Source organism: Protopterus annectens, chromosome 10.part0 (assembly GCF_019279795.1).
Source record: "Protopterus annectens isolate FY-2018-M chromosome 10.part0, PAN1.0, whole genome shotgun sequence".
Taxonomy (NCBI): Eukaryota; Metazoa; Chordata; order Ceratodontiformes; family Protopteridae; genus Protopterus; species Protopterus annectens.
The window spans coordinates 1,501,171,531-1,501,199,292 of NC_056744.1; positions in this window are offsets into that span (position 1 = coordinate 1,501,171,531).

Sequence of the window (27,762 nt, forward strand, 5' to 3'; positions counted from 1 at the left end):
TTTGGTAAGAAATTTTTAACTTTTGGGTGGAGTTCTCCTTTAAATGGAGATTGCCTTACCATGCAGAATGGAAAATTTACCATTCTTCACTGTAGTGTGATCTCCGACTTGGTATATTTAATTAGCAGGATGGTGTAGGGGTGCAGTGGGGCTTGCTCCCCTGCATAAACTAAACAAAAAATGTTGTTTTTATTGAAGTTTCGATCTTTCAAAGCTTTGATGTTATGGTCGCGACCATATGAAGTTCGAAGTTTTGAAAGTTCGAACTTCCAAAGTAGATATATAGACAGACATACACACACACACACACATATATATATATATATATATATATATATATATATATATATATATATATATATATATATATATATATATCGAGAGAGAGAGACACATGACATCTACATCCAATTATCTGATGAAGTAGTTGTATGAAAGTGCTTACTCACTAATATTTGAGATTATTTATTTGGTTGTCTTTTATAAATGGAATATGTGGAGTGCAGAGATAATGTGTCTTTAATGTAATGTTCTGTAGTACATCAATAGCTGTATGCATCACTCATTGCTCCATCACATGACACACTCTCACACACACACACACACACACGCACACGCACACGCACACGCACACACACCAAAATAATTTGATTTTATTAAGAGAAAAATTTGTACCTAAACATGGAAATATCAAGATGGAAAATACCATTAAAATGTCTACGGGTTTCATACTATATGTTTCATGAAAAGTTATTCCAAAGTAAGTTTCTGAACAGAGAAGATAACTCTTGTGCTGCAACGGTGTTCCGTTTCTTAAAAAAAAAACACACCCCTCACTTTTAAATATTTGTGCTTGTATTTGTATTTGTTTTGTTAAGTGAGTAATCTGATTGCTCCTTATATATGCTTAAATATAATCATATAATGACATATTCAAACATTACTAGCAGACCGTGTTGGTTATGCCCTTCAGATAAATTGGACTAATTTTAACTAAGTTTAATGGGAATTTTAATATTATATTTGACAGATTTTTCCATGAGGCAATAGTTATTAGTCAGTTTGAAATTTGTTTGGAAAGTATAAAAATGCTTGAAATGCTTCAAGTATATTTATTATGGCTGCACTACGAGCCAAGGCCAAATGTTTAATTTTAGTTGTGTTCTGTTCTTTGCCTGCCTTTCTGATATTCATATCTCCACAAAAGATGAAGCGATCTCCGAGATGATAATTATATATTGATAGCTTATAATTAAGACTGCATGTTCCAAACAGAGTGTGTATCAAAGACAACTTACACAAGACAATATGCATTATTCGTGAAGAAATACAGATGGTGTCCAATTCTGTAAAGTGTATTATGTGACACTATAAAAGTAAAATATGGACTATGCTAATTATGCAAAGTAGCATGGAAATGAAAACCCTATCACATAACATGTGAGTAAAAAAATATTCATGCATGTCAAGATGTTCAACACAGAAAAAGCAAAAACTGGTGTGTATTTATCCGTGTGTATGTATATATGACAGAACACCAGCAGCTAGCCTTCTATATTAAAGCATAACACTATTGATGGGCATCATGTAAGGGGGAAGGATGTCCTTGTATAGAAAATCTTTACACATGTCCTGTGGATGTCCTCTGTTTGAAGAGTTAGCAAGCTAGATCAGATAGCAGCAGCCTGTCACACTGATGTTTCAGTGTCCTCCTGCATGCACTTCAGCTCTGGGACACTATTGTGGATGAAGAAGAGGATTACACTGAAGTAAGTTTCACTGTGCTGACTGCTGTAACCTCTACATGACTCTCATCATCATATCTAATTTCCATCTCATGTTCTACACTTTCACCAGAACTTGCCTAACTTTTTCTCTCCACACTTCTACTGACTATAATCATCTACACTGATTCCTTCTACTGCATCCTAACTCTTCTCATCAACCGCCTCCACCTAAATTTCCATTGGACCTTTCTAATTCTACAATGCTGATTTGTATTATATTCTCATTTAAATCATTTTGTGTCTTAGAATCTGTAATTTCAGACTCTGCTATGTAGACTCAATACTACATATCTAAGAACCTGCTCTTTCAAATTGTTCCCATTATTTTTGCTGCATTTTGCCTGTTATGATGTACTTCATTGCAATCATTGTATTAATTATCTGTTTTTGTATTGTCTCATTGCAAATATTGTATTATTAATACTGTATTTTAATCTCCTGTCTTGAAGCCCATTGTTCTTTCATAATTCCTTACTGCAACTATTGTATTTCAGTACTGCATTTTGCAAGTTTATGTCTTGGAGCTTTTCTCCCCAGGCCTCCACTGAAAATGGGCACTCTGTGGCCCAGTGGACTTTCCCAGTAAACAAATGTCAATAAATAAATAAATAAAAATATCAAGGAGCAGCCATGGACTGCACAGGTAGTGGCCACACCCACCTGTAGCATGCCTGTGCTGCAAAGGCTTGGCAAAGACAATGTCCAGTGCAGCACTTGCTATATCTAACTGTTAAATGGCTTGTGCCATTATCTGCTCCTGTATCTTCTGATGCTGCCTTTTTAAATTCTCTTGCATGTTGCCAATATACATGAGTGTTGATACACTGTCATTATGGAAGCTGCCGGTACTTTGAAAACTACTGAGCAGCGTGTTACACTCTGCAGACTACGAGAGTCATGTAAAAATATGATACTGGCCTCTTCAGGGTAGCAAGAACCAGTGCTTATTTGGCTTCCTTCTTTAATTAATGTTTTTTACTGTTTCTGGGGAAACTTTCAACATTTCTCTCAGACATGCAATGTGTATGTGTATTTTTAGACACCAAGAGGCTTGTCTTTTCTGTTGGTACTCTGCTTTATTTTCATCTTTTGACAGGAATGTATTTCAGAAACTGAATTTTCAGCATGTTTACATTATTTGCTAGATGTATGGTTATGCTCTGTGTGTTTTTAGCATGTTTTTGGCATTGGGTTACAATTTTACCTTAAATTAAGTTATTTGAATGTACTGTAGTGATTTTACCCTCTCTGACAAGAAGTTTAATTGCTATTAAACATTATTTTATATCAGTTTAACATGGTAAAATATGTGGAGCTAAATTTTAACATTGGTTTGGAACATCAGTTGCTTTGGTCTTTGGAATTTGTGTACTGGAAATTTTTAACTTCTGTCAGTTGTAAAACAATTTTGAACACATTTCAAACTGTTCTTTTGTAATAATAACACAGTTTGCCAGAGTTTTTGTGTGGGAACATACTTATTATTAGAAACTTTACATGTTTATTGTGATACATTACCCAGTACTGTCAGTTTATTATTCTGGGTGGTGTTTTCTCCCCTGAATTGATGAATCCTAACTCTGGTATCCCCCCCCATCAAATCTTGATCAAATCCACTAACCTTTTGCCCTTTCTCCCTGCAGTGTAGCTTTGTCAAACACTATGGAATGGGGGTTCCAGTACCTGGTGGAGGTACGGGAGAACCAAACCCTTTAATTGCAGGAGAAGTCCTGGGTAAGAGACTCCATGCCTGATATAAACCTTTCCCCCCCGATATTTTATCTAGTAGTGAAATTCAAAAGAAAAAGAAACAGAAGCTTCATATTACAGCTGATATCCAGATTATAGCTGTTTATGAGTGTTCTGCAGAGAACTAATTCTGATGATTGTGTTCTTGCTCATGGCTGTAGTGCTAGTTGTTTTCTAGAGACCTTTTTATTGTTTCAGAGAATTATGAGAAATTGGATGAGGGCAATGCTGACACTAGCTGACACTGAAACCAGTCATTCTGATTATTTGGAAGGTGATGCTGAGTTTAAGTCCAAACAAGTGCTCACATTTCCTAGGAAGATTGCTAGGTTTAGTGGTGTTTTTGTTTAAGAGCAGTTGGGAACTACCCCAGAGCTAGGCAGGGTGTATGACTTTTAAGAGGATGAAATGCTCAGTTCTGTGGCACCCCTCTCTGACTGGCTTTGAAAGGTATTTATAAAGCTGCCTGAAGGACACCAGCATCTATTCTAAAAATCCCTAAAAAGGTCAGATAAAATACAGGGTCCCCTTGGATATGACAGGTCTCTTTTCTCATTTGGCTACTGACCCACCTGCAGTCTCCCTAGCTGCTTGAACAAAAAAAATGTTCATCTAATGCAATGCCACCTGATAGAGAGGTTAAATGGTTAGATCTTCAGGGCAGGAAGGTGTCTATTTCTAGTAATCTAGGTGTTAGAATGTTAAATTATCAAGGCTATATGTGGAAATTTATTTTAGTGTGAGTACAGTTTGGATGATTTTGCTACATCCTTATCTGCAGAGGGAAGGTCTTTTATGAATTAAATTATTTCTAATTTGACTTAGGTTTCAAAACATACTTTGAGAGTTGTGCTCGATTCTGTGGATACAGTTGAGAAAATCTTCTTCTTCTGTTTTAAGACAGTTTGCTTGGTTATGTAATCAGATCTTCTCTAATTTAAAAGCTGAAATTTTGAATGCACATTTAAGTTCTGTATTGGTGTTTGGGCCCCCTGTTACACAGATTGTCAAACAGTGAGATGTTAGAGTCAAATTAATGCATAGGATATCTGTCATTTCCTGTACCCAATTTCTCCCCAAATAAGATAGATTCCTTCAAGGTGCAGAACAAACAAACAAAAATCCCAGCAAAACAAAAGTCAGGGATCCAAAAGGAAGTGACAGGATGTTAATTCTTTGAAACCAAACAAGAGGGGTTCCCTTCCAAAAAAGGACTGATCCCTCAAGTTTATGATCATACCGAGTCAGAGAGCACTCCTACCCCCTCCTGCACTGCCTTTTCTTCCTCCTTCCCCAAGGGTGTTTTTCAGCCCTGCAGCCTGATCAAAGATAGTCTCAGACAAACGGGTTCTGAGAATAATTTGGAGAGGATATACTTAGCAGTGGGTCTATATCAGGCTGTCGAACTTTTAAAAGTTTGAACATCATATGGCCGACACCATAAGATCGAACTTTTAAAAGTTCAAACGTTTCAATGGAGATCTTCGTACAGTGCGGAATGAGAAGATTTCCTTTTTCTGCACTGTAGTGCGATCTCGGAGTTGGTATATTTAAAGAGTTGGGGAGGTGCATGGCAGCTTGCCCCCTGCTTAAACCATTCAGGTAGGGTTTTTCTTTGTTTTTTTTTTTTTTTATTACATTGTCGAACTTTTAAAAGTTTGATCATATGGTGTTGACCATATGACATTCGAACTTTTAAAAGTTCAATTATGTAATATAGACACCTTAGCAGTGGATATAAAATTCTCCCCCATACTCACTAGACTAGACAGAGCTGTTTCTTCATGTGGTCTATCACATGGTAGAAGCAGGAGGTCACAGAATCAGTTTCTGTGATACACAGTGGCAAAGGATTTTTACACCAGAATCTTTTAGGCGCAAAAAAAAAAAAGGATCGCACCAGGAGACCTTTCCTAGATGGGTTCTTTCTAAACAGATTTGTAAATGTTATAAAATTCAGAATGCTCACCTTATAGTTGGCCCTAGTATTGCTTCCAGACCACTGTTTCATGGTGACCCTAGATGTTAAGTAAACTTAATATTATATTCCTATTGCACCCAATTTCAGGAAATTTTTGTTATTTGCTGTGTCTGGTTTCCATTATCAGTTTTCTGCATTACCCTTTGGGTTTTCTACTGCACCCTGAGTTTTCACAAAGTGTCTGTTCCCAGTAGTTGCCTATTGCAGAACCCTAGCCATTCATATTTTTCCTTATTTAGATGACTTGGTGCTTTCTGCAGATTCTATAAATGCTTGGAGTCCTTAGACAAAGTTATATTCCCCTTTCCCCAACTGTGTTTCAAATTGAACCTTTAAAAGTCCTTCTGCATAATCTGTCAATTAGTTGTTTTCCTGTGGTGTTGGATAGACACAGTAAAAAGGATGTGTATTCTGCCAGAAGACAAAGTTCTGACTTATCAGAGCATTTTCCTGGATTACTCTTTTCTAGACATGACATCAACAAAAGAGTTCCTCAGTCTTCTAGGTCTCATGGCGTAGGTGATCCTAATGATTCCCCTCGCCAGGCTACATATGAGAAACATTCAATGGCACGTGAAGTATTGTTGGGCCCATTTCCTTCATCCCTTGGATTTCCAGGTATCAGTACTGGGAATTGTGAAACAGGAACTGCAGTGGTGAAGGATCAAGTGTCTTCAAATCCAAGACTCCCTTTCTGTCTCTTCAGACCACAGTCCAATCTGTCCAGATGGACTCTTCAGATTTTGCATAGAGGGCAGTGTCCATTGGAGTTCAAGTACAAGACTTGTGGGGTCCTCAGAATACACCAAAGCACATAAACATAAAATAGATGTTGGCAGTGAGACATACCTTAAAAATTCTTCACCCCTTATGGACTCTGAGTCCTCTTCTAGTGGTCACAGAAAATGCTACCATGATGTGGTACCAGGAGAAGTGAGGGGGGGCACAAGGTAATACCATCCTTGCTGGTTGACAGTGATGGCCTGCGAGATGAATCTACAGTATTGTCTGATTCATCAGTCTTAGTAGATCCCGTCAAAGCAAACCACAGTGCCAGAAAGTCAAAACAGATCCTGGACAGACCTTAACCTCGCAGAGTTCTTCCGGGACTTTAATCAAATATGTGGAACACCTCAAATAGATCTGTTCACTTCCTTTCAAAACAGAGAACTGAAAAAACTCTGTTCAAGTCATCACAGCAGCAATACTTGAAGACAGATGGTCTATCCTTCCCATGGTCGGAAATGTTACTGTATGCATTTCCACCCTTTCCAATGATACCCAATGTTCTTCTAATGATTTAGATGAATTACCAAAGATTATTGTGGTAATCCCCTTTTGGCCCAGGGACAGTTGGTTCTCTCTTTTAATGGAAGTGGCCAAGGCCAATTACTACATGCTTCCTTGCAGACTGAATTGCTCAAACAACATCAGCGGTGAATGGAGCACCCTAACTTAGAGCAATTGCAACAGATAGCTTGACTGATTCCATTTTGATACCATTTAGGCCCTTATTCCATTAGGATTTAAGGAGACAAGAAAACCTGCAACTGAAAAATCTTACTTTTACAAGTGGAAGAGTTTTTCTAGGTGGTTTCTGTCCAATAACAGAGGCCCTGTAAGGGTTTTGATTCCTCTGGTTTTGAAATATTTGTGTGAGCTACTTAGATATGGTTCCTCATGTGCTTCTCTCAAAGTCCATGTTGCAGCCTTCTCTGCTTGTCTGCCTGTGGATCCCCCTCTTTCATTTTTGTGTTCAAACAGATTATGAAAGGAGTGCTGCATGCAAGACCCCCCTCGAAAGCAAATTCCTTGTCCCTGGGATATCAGCTTTGTTCTTAAAAAAATTACTTTTCCTCTTTTTGAACCTGTCTCTCAGGCTGATTTATGCTTCATCACTTGGGAGACTGTTTTGCTCATTATTCTGACCTCTGAAATGTGAGACTCTCAGCTGCAAGTTCTTATGGTGGGCCAACCCTATCTGATTTTCACAAGGGCAGGGTTATCTTGTGCAGTAATCCATCAGTCATGCCTAAGGTTGTTTCTGAATTTACAGTGAATCAAGCCATCTATCCCCTAGTGTTCTATCCTGATCCCCAAAAATAAGGGAGAAAAGATTCTGCATTCCTCGAATGCCCATAGGCAGCACAGGTAGAGACTTGACAGAACGCAGCTCTGGTAGAGACTTGACAGAACAAAGTCCTATAGGAATGCTGAATAGCTGTTTGTCTCCTATATGGGGCCTAGGACAAATGAACCTGTCTCTAAGCAAACTATCACACAATGGTTGTCTTCTGCTATTGTTTTCTGTTACTCCCACCATGCTAAATATTTTCCAGGCAAGGTTAAAGCTCACTCAACTAGGGCCTTATCCTCCTCAATGGCATATTGGAAATTGATGGACACTTGAAGCATTCTTGAGGCAGCAACTTGATCCTCTGCTCTTGCCTTACAAAGCATTACAAAGTGGATTCCTTTTCAAGGTCCAGAACAGGCTTTGCTAAGACCATTCTCCAGGGGCTCCTGGATACTGATCTTTCCACTTTCACAGTAAGATAAGCTTTTAGAATCTACCAAAACTGCCACTGAGGCAGTGGGAATGATGAACATAGTGCAGTTGTGTAAGTCCTACTTACCTGTAACAGTTGATGTTTAAATTCCTTACTATCACATTGGCAGCACCCACCTGCCATCCCCTAGACTGTGCTTAGTTGACGTTGGTTTCAATCTTTTTTATTGTGTTGTTGGATTTGGGTTTTATATGATATTGTGATTGGCTGCAATTTTAATCTTGCTTTATGATTCTGGCTTCAGGTACTTTCCTCTCATTTGTGGAAGTGAAAAAGCCTGAACACTCACTTCTTGTGACACCTAAAGGCTATCCTCTCAGCATATGTTCATCCAATTCACTGCCACTGGAAGGGAGAGGGAGGAGAGTCCGAGTCTTTGAAAACTGGCTAGTGCTGGGTTACCTTGGTAGATAACCATAACTGACACTGAGACAGTGAAGAATGTGAACATATACTGTTACAGGTAAGTAGGAATTACACAACTGTACTTTCTAGCAAAGTGTTACATATGCTGGAATTATACCCCTGGTAGAAAGCTGTACAGATGTTCAACTACCTCCTCCTCTTGTATGTTCCATGGCAAATGTCTACCAGGCCCATAATCCCTAGGAAATTTTTATATTTGCCCTATAGAGCCACTAGCGCTCAATGTGATGTCTGTTTGAAACATGATGGGTTTGGTTTGCTGCTGCTACCTGACTGGCACATCAAATTATTTATATGTAAAGTATAGATTTATACATTACTAGGATGAGTCTTTATCAAGGCTCTTAATGTTGTGGCCCTCCCCCTGACCCACCTGCCCAAAGAATTAAAATTAACTTTGCTTCATTCAACCTGGCAGGACTAACATCACCATTTGTGGCACTTTGAACAGCAGAAAACTGTGTTTTTTTCTGCCAGTCCACATATTCCAATTGCACACTGATGACACTAATGAGCAGTTCTGCTACAGCCTCTGCCAGTGTTGACCTGTCATGTGATTGTGTCTCAGAAACAATCATGCTGGGCCTTGTGTGATCCCCTAGGACAGCAGTGGCTAACTATATTCCTAAAAGAGGCTGTTTTAGACTCTCATTCACAAAATGGATGAAGATGTCATGGTGCAGATGACTGTCATGCTCACACATACAAGCTGTATAAAATATGGATACACACAAGCATAGTTCACTAAAATATAGCAATAGAACAAATTGCAGTTTATGTCTCAAAACAATGAAATATGCTTTATGATGTTTGCAAATACGCAGCTACATCCAGGAATAAACACATATGCTGTAGTAGTAGTCAACTTTATGAGTATTATTATGTTAAAAAAATAACATCAGTAACACTGGCTACAGCTGTAGGCTACCTATGGATGATAACACAAGTCACATAGCTTACTAAAACTAGTTTTATAGTTTTCACTCCTACTGCTGAGGATAGCACAATGTAATCCACCACAGAGAGACACTTTTTTTGGCAGATCTTAGCAAACAATGCTTACATAATGAAGCTTATCTAAACTGTTTCTACATCATAATAAGAGGGAATGATATACAGTGCAAAACTTTGGTGGAACAGTTGTCTTTCTGTATACATTTGACAGAAACTCACAGGTGGATTTATGCAGTTTGGGTCACTGATATCCATATGTGCTGTGCATAATATCTGTCAAAATCTTGTGTAAAATTGGAAGCATTAAGACTAGCCACCATCTTACTAAATCACACCTGTTCCTTCTGGATATGATAGGGTTTATCTTTACAGGTAAAATTAAAAACTGAAGAGTTGACTAGATTGCAGGATTTCTGTACAGTGTCACTTGAAAGAAACAAGATAGTTTATTTATTTTGATAACTGAGACTCTGGCAAGAGCATCTATGCTAAGTTTACCCCCTATAACAATGTAACATTTAAAAAAAAAAAGATCTAATGAAACTAATGTTACTAGGGTATCCACTGTGGTGCAGCGGTTAGCGTTGCCACCTCACAGCAAGAGGTTCTCTGGTTCGATCCTCGGCTGGGGTGCCTTCTGTGCAGAATCTGCAGGTCCTCCCTGTGGTCGCATGGGTTTCCGGGTGCTCCGGTTTCCTCCCACATCCCAAAGACATGCTGTAGGTGGATTGGACACTCTAAATTGGCCCTAGGTGTTTGTGTGTGCATGTGTGTGCCTTCTGTGGAAGGTTGGGTGCCAGGCTGGCAACTCGACACCGAAAAACTTCACTGCCAATCATGAGAGGACTGGTGATCTGCTGTGGCGACTGCTAACTGGGAAAAGCCGGAAGAAGAAACTAATGTTGCTAAGAATGTGCTAGTTAATGGAGTAATGCACCCCTGAGTGTTTAATATTATTCATATTTATTTTCAGGTTTCAGTTGTTAAAATCATTTGTTTTTACTTTACTAACTATTAGCAATATAGTTGCCTTTCAAGCCTGGGTGTATAGTTTGAAGCAGAACAAAATAATGTTATGTAAAATGATGTATAGAATAGAATCTTTGGGTTGAAGATATATTAAAGAATTACATCAGCAAAAGCTGCCAGTTTTAATGATTTGTGAAACAAATGTCATAACTGAAATATAATCCCCTGGGATTCATGAAGCTCGGCGCAAGGACGGTTTTAGCCTTGCGCCGAACGTCCTCCTCAGAGATAGTGCAGCAGCACCATATGAATATTTATGAGGGTGCGCAGCGCACCCCTCAACGTGCACAGGAAATGTGTGCGAGTGCAGGGAGCATGTTTAAGTGCTTAAGGAGGCTTAAACATGCCCCCACAGTTGCACAACCTACATCTCTTACTATTAGAGCCTGCCTCTAATATTAAGCAATATGTCAGTGTCCGTGGATACTGAAATGTATGCAAAGCATACAAGAGTGTCCACAAAAACTGAAATAAAATCTAAGGTGCAAACACACAAGCACATAGCTGAATGTTGAGCCCCTGTCCCTAGAACTATTACATTTAAATTCCCCGTGTCCCGATGTTACTGTTGTATCTCTTCGTTATTGGAAGTGTAAGCAAAGCGCAGCATGTTTGTGCGTCACTGCCCTTTGCTTAGCGTAGCTTACATGTCAAAATCATCCAAATAAAAAAACACACGTGGAATCAATGTTAACGTCAATAGTGTAGTGGTCAGAGCATCCACATCACAAACAGGCATTCCCCATTCGAGTCCTACTGCAGCACATATCATTTTCCATGTGGAATGTGTATATGAACATATTTTAACATCCTTTTGTTGTATAACCTACATAATAACATGTAAATGTGAACTGGAGTACTGCATTAAACGTTTACTTAATTTAATTAATTAAAGTGTTAGTGTCATAATGAATAAGGCACTAGTAGGTAGGTTTAAGCATAAATAAGCAGTAGTAAGCATATATAAGCACCAGTAAGCGTGTTTATGTGTGTTTGCACGGGGGTATAAACTGCCTGCACAGATTAAGCAAAGTAGAAGCTAACTGAGTGTAAGACACTGTAACTGGAGTTTAGCATTGCTTAGCTCCACACAAACCCATGCACACCCGCTCACAACTGCTTTAAAGTGCCTTAATCACCTGTACCCAATGTCCTGTGTTCTGCCCAGCAACAAAATAAACAGCCTCTGCAAGGCTAGAACGCAGGACCCTGTACATCACAGTCACAGTAGTTAATCACTAAACCATCATAGCAATACATATAAAGGAGGTATCAGCAAACTAATCCTCAACACAGGAAAATCAAATCAAACATGTGAACTGAATATATGTACAGCGTGATGTTCTATAACCTGCCACAGACCATAAATATGTGAATTGGAGTACTGTAGTAAACACAGAGTTGAGGTGTCATCGTAATAAAGGTTTGAAGTCTCCAAGACCCCATACAGTGTATGTACACATGAATCACGGATATCATACACATATATAACCTGTAATGAATAATAAATCAGTGCCAAAAGGCAAATCTAATGCTAGATAACCAATAAGCAATGAAAACCTCATCACAGCCCAACTTAGTAAGTGTAAGCAATGTGTAGGGAAGCCAATACAATCTGCCCACAGGTATACCTCTTTAAGCAGTGCCAACCTGAAGTAAGCAGGTGTGCCCATAGCTTAACCTTTTTGAAACCGGCCAATTACAGAAAAGTGCGGGAATCCGGACCTACTTAAACCGAAGAGGCTGGAATACGGCTCATAACTGGTTGCAGCATCCTCCTGCAGGCAGAATGGGTAGAGTGGGAGAAGGCACTCACTTTAGAGCGCAGCGCTGGGGCATCCAGGAGTCCAAATTCATGGTATGGCTTTTGGTAAAGCACCATGACAGGAGACTACTGCAGGGCCAATACCAGGGCTTGCAGTACAAAATGGAGGCCTGGGACAGTCTCGCCTGTGACCTCACTAGTGCCACAGCTGTCCCCCGGACTGGTGAGCAGGTCAGGCACCACCATGCAGACCTGAAGCGGTGGAGGGGGGATGTCCTTGAAGAGTGGATCCAGGAAGCAAGGCAGATGCAGAATGCCCCAGAACTGACTAAGTAGTTAATAATTGCCTCGCTTGTGTATACTATGGATAGGTATGGCTAAATATCACTGTATTTCTCTGACAGCTGCAGAGGAGCATGCTGCAAACCAGCAAGCCTATGATGCTAGGCTGCAAAGGATGCATTGCAAGGCAGGTTAGTAAATAGCTTGCATGTACTGTCATAACAAATAAATATAAGAGCCTCAGAAAGTGTTGCACCAGTATACAGAATTGTGTAATATGCTGCAAATAAAGGCATAACCCCTGCATTGCTTCTGTTTACTCTGCAGTCATATGTTGTTGAACTGTTTCAGTTATTAAATAGTACCGTTGTAGTAAGCAGTGTTACCCACACTGTGGTATGCGGATAAAATGTTTATGAAGTTGTGTACAACAATGTTGGAAGTGCAAACAGGTCAGTCATATTAGGCAGAAAACATTGCAAAGCTTCACAACAATTGCCTGATAGCATAATGTACAGTGATCTTAAATGTAATGCTTTTGTCACACACAGCAGGGCTTTGAATCCCAGGAGTGCTAGTAAGTTGTATGCATAATCAATCCACACAACTGTACAGAGTTTGTTAGAATGTTCAGAGAGAAAGCTGTATGCATATTTACACTTAACAACTATACAGATTTTGCTAGAATGCTCAGATAGAGAGTGGTATGGATATTCATACCCCTCAACTGTTCCAATCTGCCCAGTATGTCCAGATAAATGGCCCACATCATCTGCCTTTTGCCCTGCTCCCCTGACAAATTAGTGTGATGATCCAAGAAATGTAGGCAGCTGTTAATGACATATAACTGATATTCAAACTTGTACATAGTCAGAGACAGTACATGCAAACAATCCTGTCATCCCAGCATCTCACCCAAAGTGTATGAGAGCAATCTCAAAACATGCTGCATTAACACCTGCATCTTGTCAAGCCTGTATGTAAGACACAGGTCCCGTACATACTAATCCACAAACATACCATTGTACAATATAAGGCCATTGGGTAGTGTAATAATACACGTAAGGGACAGACCACTGCAGTGGCTACGAATGTTGTGAAAACTACAAGGATTTATTAGTTAATTGAACTCTCTCTCTCTCTCTCTCTCACCCCTACCATATGTGCAGAAATAACCGATTTACACAACTCATTCGGTATGTCTACACTCCTAACCTTTGTTGGGACATATGTCCTATTGGTTTATAAATATTCACATCTGTTTCTATGCATGTGCCATGTTAAAATACTCACATATTGGTGGCCTATTGCCATCAATGAAACCTGCATGTTGTTGTAATGACCACTGTTGTCCCATATATGCATGTGTTCTGCCTGCTCTGCAACTATTTTATATCTGGTCCCCTGGGTAATGGGAATACCTATGCATGCTGTCATAACTAATCCTGAATGCTGTTGACTATTACTAACCCATATCTGCCTTAAACATGCTACAACATAGCTCGTATGGGAAGGCCGGTCCCAGCGGACCCACCTGTCCCACCTCAGCTGGCCATGGCACCGGGCACCAGCACATCTGGGGCCCAGCCGGGGATCCCCTCGTCCGTTGGCCCTGCACCACCTTCGGGATGGGGCTCACCCCCCCTGTTAGCGGGAGCGGAGAGGAACCTGTCACCCGTGGTACGGTCCGAGCCGTGGTGCGTAGGAAGCTCGACAGGGAGATTTGAGACCACCTATGCCAGCTTGAGGGCCAAGTGGCGCAACTAGAGGGTGGGCCTGCCCCTCCTACATAGCCCCCAGCACAGCCACCTTCTGGGCTGTGAAGGTGCAGTGGTGACTATCCATGGGTGGGGACTTCAGTCCCACTGTATCCATTTGTGGGCTCATGGGCTTGCAACTTACAAACACCCCTCCCTGTCCAAGGTGTCCCCCCACATGTGTCATATACCACCCCTGTATGCATCTTGTTTGTCTTGTCTGTCATCCTACCCAACCTATCCTCCCTGATCATACCTACTCTCTTTCCCCAAAATCCCACTATCACCTAAAAATAAAAGAAGAAAAGGGCAATCTGTTCCTCCAAAAAAGCACACCCCATACATAGCTGTCTATTTCACATGTGTCCACTGGACACATGCAAACATTTCTAATTGGCATCACAACATACTATTGTTGTCCTCACCCCTCTCTCAGGGTTTGAGTGTCCAAATGTACTTCCAAATTCATTGCATATGCACATCCTTTGCTGTAGAAGAAATGGACAGCTATGGACCTTCCCTACACCCTTCCTGCACATCCCTAGCTACCTTGCCTACTGTCCTTCCCTCTTTGTGCCCCTTTTTCACCACTTTCCTATCATCCCTTTTTGCATTTCTTTTAAAGAAATTAGCACGGGGTAAGCGGTAGTAAGCACTTGTAAGCAGCAGTGAGCGGGTTTCAGCCTGTTTGCGTGGGGGTAAGCACTGCCTACACAGGTTAAGCAATTAAGAAGGTAACTGAGTGTAAGGAACAGTAACCAAACATTACCATTGCTTACTGTCGCACAAACCCGCTCACACCCGCTCACAACTGCTTAAAAGTGGCTTAATCACTCCGTATCCAATGGTCTTTGTTCTGCCTAGCAACAAAATAAACAGCCTCTGCTAGGCTCAAACCCAGGGCCCTGCACTCCATAGCCAAAGTGATTTACCACTAAGCCATGACAGATATAAAGATATTTTATGTTTTCAGAAACATATCATCCAGTCCAGTCATGCAACAGTACAGAGAATGTATACCAACATCTAGGCATATGTGTGTGTGTAAATATATTAATATCTAAACAGATACAACATATCTAGCTATGTATGTATATATATATATATATATATATATATATATATATATATATATATATATATATATATATATATAGTAATTTCTAAAGCTATATGCATATATATCAATATATATGCACATATATACATGCATATGCCTAAATTGACACATATGTGTCTACTCCTATATGTCTACATATACACAGCATGTTACATATGTGTATGCAGATATGTATCTATGTAGGTATATATGGACATAGTCATATATATGTTAGCAGATATATATATCTATATAGGTATATATGGCCATACATCTGTACATAGCAATGGTTACAAGTTACAAACACACACACACGTCATGCCTGGGAGTAGAACCCCCTACTTAACTAGTATATTACACTACAGCACTACGCAGTTATAGTACCCGCCATCGACATTACTGGAGTACTTCTTCCCCAAAGGTGTATTTCACGATGAATGACATCAGCAGGACTTGCAAAGAAGGGTGTTTATCTGTACTGCAGGTGACTAGCCTACAATGCATTGCTCCCTACACAGACATTGAAACACACACAAAACATTTAGAACTCCCATGGGTGGAGATGGAACCCTACCCCAGTTCTAAGTCACACTACAGCAGTACGCAGCTACAGGACATGCTACAGAGATTACTGAGCTATGATCTTCCCAGAGGTTTATTTCTAGGTGGGTGACATCAGCAGCCTTGACAAAGTTGAGTATGTGATTTGTATGGAGTGTGAGCAGCCTAAAAAGCATTGCTCTCTCCTCAGTCAGACACACACACCCACGCAGATTCACACACAAACACACACACAGTTTACAAGTCAGGGGTTAGAACACCTACCTAAATACTGTATCACACTACAGGAATACACAGTTACAGGACGCACTACAGGAATTACTAGGCTATGATTTTCCCAGAATTGTATTTCTAGGTGAGTGACATCAGCAGCCTTGCCAATGTTGAGTATATGAATTGTACGGAGTGTGAGTAGCCAACTAAGCATTTCTCTCTACACAGTCAGAGACAGACGGACAGACACACAAACACACTCACACATTTGGCAAGTCTGGGGTTAGCACTACTACCTAACTAGTTTATCACTACAGACTTACGCAGTTATGAGATGCACCATGGAGATTACTGATCTACAGCTCTCTCAGAGGTGTATTTCACATTGGATGACCTCAGCAGGCATGTCATAATACTGCCACGATGAGGGCGGTGTGTGCATGACCCATATCCCATTCATGTAGGGGTTGACATGCCACATGCGGGCACACACAAGGTCATATATCACAGGTACATGTATATAGCTACTAGATGACCACTTCATTGTACAGTCATGTTGCACAGCTGACACGTGCACCACAATAGTCTGTCATGCTGACAGATACTAGTGGCTAGTATCTGCAGTGAGTGACATCTGTACCTCATGTGTTTGGGGCCCTTTGGCTGTGTGTTGGGTGGGACAGGCCCAGATGGCTCCTTGTCACAGTCACCCTCTTCCACACATCTATGTCCATCTACCTTTGGCTTATTATAGTGTGTTGCCCTTACATATATCTCTGTATTCCTATCCACTGTGTGTGCAAGGCAGGGGCAGGTGCATACTGACTTGTGCCTGCACTAAGAACTGCAACTGCCAGATTTGTCAGGTCCACTGGTGTTTGCAGACATGGCCTTCATGTGTTTAAGTGTGTGAGCATGCCCAGTATGTCCATCTGTATTGCATGTGTAGATCAAGTCCAGGTAGTTGGTACTGCAGTGTTGACCTTTGTGTTGTGCACCAACAGGTAGCGTGCTATGTCTACAGGGTATGCATCGGTCATTTGGCATTGACTGTTCCTACATTTCTGCATAGCTGGGGGCCACCTGACTGATTCTACATTTCTACACAGGAGTGTGGGGGCACACCTGACTGTTACTATAAGTGTACATAGAATAGGGGGGCACACCTGACAGTTATACACATTTGATATGACTGTATTGGTATGTTGGGTACTCCATTTCAGTCTGTAGTCATACCTATCATGCTGGCTAGAGGCATACCTGTGTATACAGATCCTACCTTTAATTACCTACATATTGGTTTCTGACTTCCCAGCCTTCACATCATACATCCAAATTCCTGGCCTGCTGTAGTCTGACTGTGTAGGCCTAGGGGTGGGGTTACCCATAGGACTCATTCAGAGGCCATTGTTCAGCATTTCTTTGTGTTTGTCTACACCTATCCTGCTAGCTGTGACTGTTGTTGGGTATGTGACCCCCCCCCCAACTGGCATGTGTGCGTCACTTACCTTGTGCGTGTCCCAGTACTGAGGGTGGTGCTGCAAGGCTGCCTATGTTGGATGCACATAGTACACTCCCTATACATGGTTAAGCACAGGTAGTGTCATCTTTGGCATCCCTTTCACTGTATGTGCGAGTCGGAGAGAGGTGTCATTCCCTGGGTCCCTACTGTGTCAGTGCATGTGCTATGCATTGCCTCTTTGCCAAGTCCAGGGCACACTGGGCATGCCTCCCTCTGCCTACTGGGGCAGGCTCAGGTTGTTCCTCCTCTGCCTCTGTGCAGGCCTTGGCAATGGTGGGGGGGGGGCTGTGTGGCCCTGCCCCATGCTGTTCCCGCTGCAGCTGTTTCCACAGGATCATATTGTGTAGCATGCCACATACTATGAAGATGTGGACACACGTGGCTGGAGAGTACTGCAAGGCTCCAACGGATATGTCTAAGCAACGGAACCATGATTTAAGCATCCTAAACGCATGCTCTATGATGATTCTGGTTTGTGTGTGTGCCTCATTATGGCGTTCTTGCATGGGTGTGCATGCATTTCTGATGGGTGTCATCAACCATGATTCCAGTACATAGCCAGCATCCCCCACCAGGTGGCCATATGGGATGTCCCCCCTTTCAAATACCTGATACAGCTGTGAGGCATGCCAGATGTGGGAGTCGTGATAGCTTCCAGGGCTTCCAGCACACACATCCATGATAATGCCCTGGGCATTGCACATGACCTGGCAGTTGATGAAGAGGTATTCCTTGCAGTTTATGTAGTGCCTACCCTGCTCACCGGGTGGTGATTTGATGTGTATGTGCGTGCAGTCTGTTGCACCCAGTACCTCCGGGTATTCTGCCACACGATGGAAGAGACGCATATTGCTGGCCAACTCCTCCTGCGTTCGGGGAAAGTATATGTGCTCATTGGCATGTGGTAACATGGCATCCAGGAACTGGTGGAGTACTCTGGATGCTGATGCCTGTGAGATCCCCATGATATCCCCAGTTGGCCTTTGAAAGGTACCTGTGGCTAGTATTTTCAAGCTTACACATACCTTCTTATCCACTGGGATGGGTTCTCCTCTGTTTGAGCTGGCTTTGAGACGTGGCCGGCACAGCTCTACAAGTTGCTGTAGGGTATCCCTGTCCACCCTGTAACACTCTACTATCTCCAGATCATGTAGCCCATGGTAGGTTACCCTGGGTCTGAACACTCTTCTCCTCTGGTGCCAGAGGTGGTTGTCAGCATCATCCTTCCACACCAACTTCAGTCTCCAACACATGCTGGTGGATCAAAGCTATGGCAGCCCCTAACATGTACATATTAAAACTTCCCCACATGTATACACCAATGGTGCAGAGTGTATGGGAATACACAAGTGTGTGTGAGGTGCTTTTACACTTTATACTATTGTGCTATAGATGCTGCTGATGTCATTGGCTGTGTATGAGCAATTCCAGCTGCAAGGTTTACAGTGAGTACTGCAAGTGTCGGGCCTGTAGTGTGGAGTTATGCTTGCCTGTCTTGATTAATCTGTTGCGCTTTAATTCCCTTTTAAACCTGGATCCCCTCCCATTGTCAGGCTTGCATCCACCTGCCAGCTTTCTTGTTTTGTACTTTCCCTACCCAGTCATGTGTTGCAAAATGTGTTATGTAGCTGATATAATGCAATTCTGATTTGTTCTGCTGTGACACTTTATTGTTTTTTTTTTTTGCAGTACAGCCCCTCCCCTTTCCTGTTCTGCAGGTAGCTGCTAGCAGCCTTGTTAGCTGTTGTCAATGGCCTGCTGTAGGTTCCTAGGTGGTAATTAATCATTTGTACTCCAATTTCCCTGCTGCAGCATTTCCTTATTTTTTTCCTTATATCCTTCCTGTTTCAGCTCCGGTGTGTCCTGCTCAAACCTGTTTTCCGGGTTTAAGCATGTTTTAATCTCGTTCACATGCATACTCGGTTACCTTGTGTGCTCTCAGCTAAGCAAAGCTAAAGTCAGTTCAACACACCCCTTTCCTTCTGCTTTGCTTAGCTACGGGCAAACTGGGTTAGCAATGCTCCAATGTGCTTACAGCAAAGGTGACAGACCCCTCTCTTGATGTGATCTTTATCTCATGGTCACACCTCAGTGTTATAAGACTATGCTGTGAAGTGTATCCTTACACCAGGGGGGACTCTGTGATTCAGTATTGCTCCTCTCATTTGCATAGGATTGCCTACTAATTCCTAGAAACTGCACGTAACACTGACACAGCCCCTTAGCAACCCTTGCACCATGGTGTAGTTTAACATGCCTGCCATTGACTATTATGTGGAAAACATGAATTGTGTTAAAATGCACCTTTATTTTTTTTTCTATTTTTCTTACGATCCCGTTTGCGTGCGAATGACCTACGCTTAAACTTCGCAGTAGCGTGAAAAAAAAAAGAACATTTTGTTTATTTTTACATTTTGTACATGTTTTTTATGCCAATGGCTATATATTTAGCCATTGGCATATATTAACATTATAATGCATGGGTTTGGCCGGCTGACATGGCTCTGATTTTATGTTTGCAGTAATGTAAATCCTTTTTTATGGTTTAAATTTCTGCATGATTACGCTACGCCTGCACCACTTCCTGGATCGCTAAATACCTTCATTTGCATGCTACACTGCTGCAAATGGGGTGATTAGCATACAGGAGCCAGGAGCTGTGCTGGCATAGTGTACACAGGCAGTGCACATGAAAACAGCTTGTACCTGGATCGCTCGCTGGTCATATTTGGTGTTGGAACACCAATGCTACTCTTGCGTCTGGCACAAGCTTCGTGAATCCCGGGGAATGAATACAATCAAAAAGACCAATGTGTAAACTGAAAAAAGTTAATAAAATCCATCTTTTTCTAGTCCCTGACTTCATAAGAATCATGCTTGACAGGCTAAAGTATATAGCTAGCATTAATAAAAAAGTCAGTAATGTTATTAACTGTATAATATTAATAATCAGTTTTATATCAAATCAATAAAATGCCTCAGGAGTATGTAGTGCTGCAATGATTTTAACACTGAGGTCTAACTGAAACTGAAATAAAAAAAATATATATATACTATTCTTTAACAGTCTAAAAGGCATGAAATAAATGTGTTAATGTGAAATCTGTGTTGTTTCTTTCAAGATTAATGTGTTAAATTGTCTGCAAGTATTTTAGGTCTATCCTAATGAAATTCTTTTATAGCTGACAAGTGATGATGGGCCTGGAATATGTTTTACAGTATAGTCCATGTTTCATTTAGTTTAGACTCCCATATATCATGCTCAACAAAACGAGTGAATAAATCAGAATTTTTTTATCAGCGTATTTATATATTTTGTAGAAAATTACAGATAAAATCTAAACCGGGTAAATTTTTATTTTTTTTTAAATATTTATGATTCAAAATGATTAGGGATAGACTTTTTCTTACTATTTGTAAAAAAATGTATATGATTGTTTAGTATGGTATTTTAAATATCAGAAGAAATATCAAACGTTTAATAATTGTCACTGCATATATGATTAAACAATTAGAGGAGATTTTTTAATTTTAGTACTTTACAACAATATTATTTCTGTTCTAAGTTTCTACAATACTTAAAAGATATGTCAACATAGCATAGAGGTGTACCTAATAGGTACCCTAATGTATTGGAGTTAGAAGCCCCTTGCGCTAAAGGTGAATTGCATAGGTGTGCTAAGGTACCTTGATATACTGCAGTTTATTAACGTACATGTAATCCTGCTGCATAGTACTTTAGTATATGACAAATGAGTTTTCCTGTTTAGGGGAGAATGGCATGGGTTCATCCACCTTTACATATGCCACATGTGTGCAGACAAACCAGAGGCATGATAACCTCCTTAGGGTATATACTACAGCCCAGCAGCAGTTGATGCATTGTGCCAATGCCACAAACAATATGTATCATGGGATACATTACTTTAACCAGTCATTATGTGCAGTGGTGTAGATGCTGGCACTGCTTTATTTGACACAACATTCTCAGAGCTGTTTCCCCTAAGAAGGATTATAACATCATCATCATTAACATTATCATCACGCATTCATTATGTGAATCAATGATTCCCTTTCATAGACACAGACAGCTACAACTGCAGCACATACAAAGGTGAGGATACCAACCTGGAGGTCATCTTCTACCCAGATAGTAAAATGTATGGCTATGCATCAGGTTGCACTTCAGTTGTGGGTGTTCATGTCTTGGTGGCAAGTATAACTGCTACAGCACATGTACATGATAGAGGGTATGCAATACAGTCTGGGCCATCTATCTCTAAGGAAGTCAAAGTAGAGGTCAATGTTTGCTCAGCACATGTGAGACCATAAGTTCCTGACCAATGTGTAACTTAGAGAACCTGTCTGTTCATTATGCTACTGGCTTAAGAAGTGATAATGTTTTGTGTACTGAGGCCTTGCTAACATTTCAGCACTGTATAGCATACTATTGACCATGCTGTACCTCTGTACCATCCACATCCATAAACAGTCTCCAACTTTATAATCCAATAAGCAAAGTTGTTGGCTTGACCCATTTACCCAGTCCACTTTCTCACCATTTTCTTACTGAGTTTCAGTATCTTCTAATGTTTACTTGGCCACCATTGCTGTACTTTAAATAACTTACATAATTACACACACACACACACACACACACACACACACACACACACACTACTAGCTTTCAGGGAAGGTGGGTAATATTCTCCAATACTACAGCATTCTGTTCTGGCTCACAGTAGTAATCTGTCACCATTCAGATTATCCACTAGCCAGAATACTTTTAACTTAAAGCAGGCATACCAAAATAATCATAAACAATTCTGATCATTAGTCCAAAATCTACTGAACCCAGGCCACAGTCAATAACCCTCTCCCTCCCCAGAAATAACTTCAACAAAAAATTCCTTCAAACCATGGCCTTACTTATCAATGTCAATCCCACCATCAGATCTACCCACCTCCACCACAATCCCCCATGGTTGTCTACTTCTGACACAAACCTGTCCTTACATCCACCATAAGAAAGCATCTCCTGAATCTAAAAATTACAAGCTCTGCTGCAGGCAACCTTCCTCTTGATTTTCTAAAAAAATGTAACTGAAAATCTGCCAAATCTAATATCTATACCAATAGATCCATTTTAGTATCTCATCTCCAACCTATTCAAAAGAAGACATACATACTTCTGCCTCATAAATGAAGACCATGAACTGGCTACTCCAACTTCAGACCAATTGTCATAATGTTGCCATTGTCTAAATATTACAGAAGTGTATCCCTTCCCAATTACTGCAATACCTAACCATAATCTTCTCTGCCCCACACTACTTCTGCCCTACTTCACTTTGCTGATGCCATTAACAAATACAGAAATACTGGAAAACTAGTATCTTCCTTATACCTTTCCAAAGCATTCAACATCATCTTGCAACATGAACTATTACTAAAACTCTTCTTCTTAGTCCTCCCCCCCGCTCAGTTTGTTAGCTACTTAACAAATAGATTCCAAGCAGTCAAATGGCAGCAAGAATATTAATCATTTCTGACTACTGTAGTGGTGCCAAAATGTTCCACACTGGACCCCTCCTGTTTAACATATTTATAAATGATCTACACACTAATTTCAAGCATGCCACTCATATACAATATGCAGATGACTCCACACTCATCTGCATAGCCTCCAACCTATAAAAACTTCAAGAATTTACTCAAGAATTATTTGCATCTATAGAATCCTGGTTAGGCAACTTACGATTACTAAACCACAAAAGAGAAACGACTACTTTTCACCCCTAAAACATTCGCACAAAACAAAATTCTTGTCAAAATCAGTTCATTGAATAACACCCTGAATGAACAGGTTCCTAACCACAAACTCTAAGGAATCTTCATTACTGACGCAAGAAATCTGACCTACACTTCCAAACTGTTTAAAAAATACATGAAAAGCTTGGCCTCTTGTATAGTACAAATCTTTACCTAACAGACAGAATTAGAGAAACCAGTGCTAAAACATACCTCCTACTTACCCTACTGTATAACTATCCACTCTTTAGTAACCTACAAACTTCCAGACAAACAAAGCTGGAACAATGCTATAATAAAATAGCTCACTTTGATGCAAATTACCCCTTTAGAATTCATCACTGCTCTGCCCTTAAACAACTAAATTGAACTGAACTCCCGCATCAACTCCACTATAGTTAGCTCATGCACTAATATACTGCCCTGATAAGTATGCACACTAAAAGGCATGCTTCAACACTTCCACCTAATCAAAGCTCTTTGCTCTAAAGACAAACTCCTCCTTTCTGTCATTAAAGCTAAAAATGCATAATGAGCCGAGTTATACTCAATCGATATAGCTACCTTCTTTAATACCTTCCCACATGCTCTCTGGTTTTTGAAAACCAGCAGACATTCAAAGCACATCAAAGAGAGCACCAGTCACCATCATGGTTCTGTATGTCTCCAGGATAAGTATGACGTCTCTGCTTTCATCCTCCTCTTCTACTGTACCTCTGCTTTCCTCTACTCTGTTACCAGCTAACAGTCTTTCCTCACCCAGCCCACCTTCTACCTGCTTCATTTATATCTCAATATTAAATCAACCTTTTACAATCCACCTTTTCTAAATGACTCAGTACTCTACAACTTCAAGAAATGGTCCTAATTTTACTCATAGGATGGATTTGAAAGAACACGCATACTGTAGATTAAATTTGATATATATATATATATATATATATATATATATATATATATATATATATATATATATATAAAATTTGGGATACGTTCAGAATTTTGAAGTCCAAAACTTCGAATCTCATATGATCGAAGATCATATGTTCAAAGTTTTAAAACTTTGAAATCCTGAACGGAGATCGATATACAGCGTGGACTGGGAGATTTCCCTTGTCCTTGCTGTAGTACGATCTCGGAGTTGGTATATTTAAGTTGTGGGGGGTGTGGGGGGTGCAGGGGGGCTTGCCCCCCTGCATACATTTGTTGTTTATGTATGTAGTGGTGTTTCGGGAGAGGGTTCACAATTTCGAGATTCCAAGATATCGAGATTCTGAACTCGATGTTCTGAAACTCGAGATTTTGGGATTTCAAAATTTAGAAGTGAACCCATATAATTTATATACTTTATGGTTGTGCTGTAAATGACCATCATAATGTTGGATGCATAACACTGAAAAAATAAGTTTGATCATCCTCAGTACCAAAAACAAAAAAACACTGAACACAATAATATCAAGAGAGGAAAACTATTTTTTCTCCTGATATTAAAACTACACCCCCCCCCGTAACACTAGCCCCAAATTTGTCTGAATAGTGTCAGTGTTATGGGAAGGTTTTAATGATGCTAAGGTGTAGGGTTAGGGTTGGACGAAGGGGCAACATTAGGGCTAGGGCTAGCACCCTTTACTAGAGAGGGCAGGGGTCATTAAAATCTTCCTGTGACACTGCCACTGCACAAGGCAGACTCAGACTCACAAATACCCACAAACACACACAAACAGCACTACATCTATCACCTAACCTAGCCCTTACCCTTACCCTAAAATATACAAACTCATATACAAATACACACACCCAATCCTTTCATTCATCCCTGACCCTAACCCTAACTCACACACTCACACACACACCCACACACACACACACACACACATTTTCACCCCCCCATCCCACATACCTGTATCTGCATTCTGTACCTTCGACATATTTACCGTTCGGCCGTCCATACTGTCGACATTAAGTCACACCACTGCTTTGGCCAACCAAACGCATGTTTGGTCAAATGCAGGGGACCCATATCTCTCTCTCTCTCTCTCTCTCTCTATATATATATATATATATATATATATATATATATATATATATATATATATATAATGTGTGAGCCCTTCATTTGTTCAAACTTTCAAATGTTCGAAACTCATATAGCCAACACCATATGAGTGAACGTTTGAAAGGCTGACAAATGATAGCGGAGATCCCGCTACAGTGCGGGACTGGGTGATTCCTCTTTCCTGCACTGTAGTGCGATCTTGGAGTGAGATTATTTAAGTAGCAGGGGGTGTGCAGGGAGGCTTGCCCCCCTGCATAACAGAGTTTTATTGTGTTTACAGGTAGGTAAATGGTGCTATTTCAGGATGTCTGTCTTTTGGAATATCGATCATATGGTGTCGGTTATATGAAAGTCAGCATTCTGAATGGCTGACATCCTGAAGTAGACTCACACACACACACACACACACACACACACACACACACATATATATATATATATATATATATATATATATATATATATATATATATATATACACACATATCACTGGGTATACTCACATTAGTTGAAATACCAATATGCTGATCTTGCATACAGTGATTGCAAAACAATGACAATGCTAACGTTGACATGCTGCCATGCATATATCAAGAAACATCCTCAGCACATGCAAAATATAAAGTAAAAAATCCACAAAAACATTGTTTTTTAGCAGGGGACTAGTCAGTCTCCCCCCTGCTAATTATATATATTAACTTGGAGATCACACAATATTGGGGGAAGGGCATAACCCCAACCCCAAGACTTGTGAGATCTTGCACATCTGTTGACTATCTCTTTAGTTGATCAAATCTGTCCGATTAAACAGATATAGATCAAGGAGAATTTAGACCAAACGCAGGCCACCTACCTACCTATCTGTCTATCTTTTTTTTTAAACATACAATCACTCTTATTATATCAAATCCACAATGTGGCCCAGGCAACCTATCCAAACCAAAGCATATTTGCTTTGAGATCTATGTTACTCGACTCTGTCTTCTACCACTGCTTATTTAACCAAGCTCCCTTTTTCTTTTATTAAATCTGTTTATATTTTGTTACAACTTAAATTGCTATGGCTTACCTAGTTAAGTAGTATACTCTATGAATACTCATTTTGCTCTATTCTGGGTCTTCCTTCTCTTAAAACAAGAATCAAAATACAGTTTTATCAATATTAAGTGACCTTCCACACCACTTTCTGCTGTTATTTTATTACATTTAAAAAAATCAGAAGCCCTTTACAAAAGCTAACCCTCACCATTAAATCTATACTTACACCTTGCTTCCAAGTAAGTAGCCCTCACCACATTTCTTTTACTGATGTCCTGCTTCCACAGGTCACAAGTAAGTGAATCAGAGAAACTTAACACCAAATCTGGTCATCATAAATGTACCCTGCTCCCTCTATCCTTGCCTGACCAAGTTCTGTTTTTGTGCAGGGTCTGTGACATGGGGGAGGGTATATGCTCTGCTACAAGTTTTATTTAGGAAAAAAAAAGTCTGATTAATTAATTAAATCAAAATAAGTTTACAGGCAAAAGGTTTATCAGATAATGTGTTGATAGATATATTTAATGACCGGGAGAAGGATATTCTGCCTAGTGCATCCTGGAATCAGATTACTGATGATATGGACCTTAATGAGACCGAGGTGTTTTATGCAGAAGGCATCTGCTATTTAAGAGATATTTTTAACTATGTCAATGAAGTAAAGAATCTGTATGACTCCAGTGGCTTTTGAAATGGAGGTGGGGGTGGGAAGCTTGATTTGGCTTAAAAGTTGTTCAGAATCACATCATATTGTATAATTGCTGGGGGGAAATGTTAATTATGCCTAACAATCAAAGTCCTGTTACTATTGTCCTAATCCACTCCTCTTCATCTTGCACTGCCTGAGAAGTGTTCTGTCCAGCGTGGGGAATGGAGACATGTAGTTTTTTCTGGCATGCTATTTTCAAGAACTGTCAGATCACAGGACAGTCTTGCTCTGATTGCCCTACTGCTGTTGCACTTCCTGTTACAGTACCAAGATAGCATCCCTAAGGCCGAACCCTACACTGATTCTGTTCTGTTTGCCTCTCTTGACATTACCCCTGAGGTCACAGTTGCATCCTCTTTACTTAAAACACTACTCTTTTTTTTCTTCTGCTGATGTACCTTTGAAAGGGGTGAGTCAGTCATGAAGTTCAAGTATACCATTGTCAACAATATG